At 36.4% G+C, this 1,705-nt stretch overlaps 2 non-coding genes across 2 annotated transcripts; one reads left to right on the top strand and one right to left on the bottom strand.

Moving 5' to 3' along the window:
* Positions 1 to 828: 828 nt before the first annotated feature.
* On the bottom strand, positions 829 to 901 carry Trnaa-agc (transfer RNA alanine (anticodon AGC)). The gene has a single exon. It is a non-coding gene; the product is annotated as a tRNA-Ala (tRNA).
* A 416-nt stretch (positions 902 to 1,317) lies between these two features.
* Trnaa-agc (transfer RNA alanine (anticodon AGC)) lies at positions 1,318 to 1,390 on the top strand. Its single transcript has one exon. It is a non-coding gene; the product is annotated as a tRNA-Ala (tRNA).
* The last annotated feature ends 315 nt before the right edge of the window (positions 1,391 to 1,705 follow it).

Here is a 1,705-nt window from a genome sequence, read left to right as displayed (position 1 = left end):
CATTATATTAAACATCTGCGAAGAGTAACCATGCCACGCACAAAAAATTCAGCAGAACTGTCAGATTTTCAAAGAGGTCGTATTGTTGGGCAATCTGAGGCTGGTCTTAGCCAGCGAAAAATTGCCGAAAATCTTCAAATTCCTCTTGCTACTGTTAATAGAATTATTGTGCAATTCAAAAGCCAAGGAAAAGAATCAACAGATTCTCGTCCCGGCCGACCTGGGCCCTCGGAAAGGAAGCTTCGCTGTTTGAAGATTTGTGGAAAACGAACCCCGTTCGAAGGCTTATGACATTGCAAAACAGCTGAAGAAAACATCCACATGAGACAATCACAATGCTCATTAGTCCAATGCCAAAAAGTGTTTCTGAATTAAAAACTGCAAAGGGAATGTCAGCTAAGTACTAAACTATGTAGTATTACCTGTCGATTACATTTCAATTGTTCGCTTTGCGGATTAGATAAAAGATTTTGAAAATTAAAGGTGTCTATTTACTTCCTGCATGTCTGGACATAAATACATACATACATACATACATACATACATACATACTCCCACATTACATACACAAACAAGTCTACATATTGTAAATAAACACACACTATTATTTGTTTATGTGTGTACATGGACACGCGCGTGTGTATATGTATCGGCTAAAATATTTAAATCTTTTTCAGGGCTTATGAAATTGCATGTTCAAATATAACAAAAAAAAAAAAAAAATTAAAAAGAACAAATGAATGAACTCGAGAATAAGACTGTTATTTCGAGACTTGTAACAATTATTATCAATCAATAAAAAAAAAATACTATTTAAAGTATTCCATTTGGAGAATCCGGGCATCGATCCCGGCACTTCTCGCATGCTAAGCGAGCGCTCTACCATCTGAGCTAATTCCCCAAGGATGATTCGCTTTCTCTGTTAGTATTTGAATATTAAAGCGTGGGCTGATTATGCCGTTTGCTTTTCATCATCGTTCGATATTCGCGCGCTCGTACGTTTGTGTGTGTATGTGTGTGTCCTTGAGTTTGTGTTTGTTCTCCATTACCGCTTGATAATCAGTTTGAGATTATTACACGTTCCCGTAATCTAGCGGTTCGGCAAGAGAAAATAATAAATAAATACCAGAATTAAAAGATGAATACTGGGGAATGATCTGCTCGACTAATTCATCCTGGACGATCTGCTCCAGTATGGCTTCAGTTCAATAAATGAAACATAAAGGGAAAAAAATAGGTAAAGCATATCCAACAATAACATTGAAAACGAGCAAGGTACACTTAAATATTTAAATGCCAAACTGCAAATCATATCTGGGGGAATTAGCTCAGATGGTAGAGCGCTCGCTTAGCATGCGAGAGGTACCGGGATCGATGCCCGGATTCTCCAAGTAATATCGTTCAGTTTCCTGCTTCTTTTTTAATTTTTGTTCTTGAATGCTTCAGTTTTTCAAATAACAAGATTTTATTAGAAAATCCGAACATTTTATTAGAAAATCCGAGCATCAAATACGCTACTTCAGGAATGCAATGCAAAAGCTTTACCAACTGAGCTAATAGACCGGCTAGGACCGACCAGTTTTTGTTATTTACATAAAGATTAAAGAAATTACAGAATTTCAAGAGGAAATGGAAATGAAATCAAGTAACACAGAAGATATTAAAAACAAAAGATTTATTGAAGAATCCAAGCATCGATCCCGGC

Source organism: Octopus bimaculoides, chromosome 5 (assembly GCF_001194135.2).
Source record: "Octopus bimaculoides isolate UCB-OBI-ISO-001 chromosome 5, ASM119413v2, whole genome shotgun sequence".
Taxonomy (NCBI): domain Eukaryota; kingdom Metazoa; phylum Mollusca; class Cephalopoda; order Octopoda; family Octopodidae; genus Octopus; species Octopus bimaculoides.
This window is presented reverse-complemented; position numbering and strand designations above follow the sequence as displayed.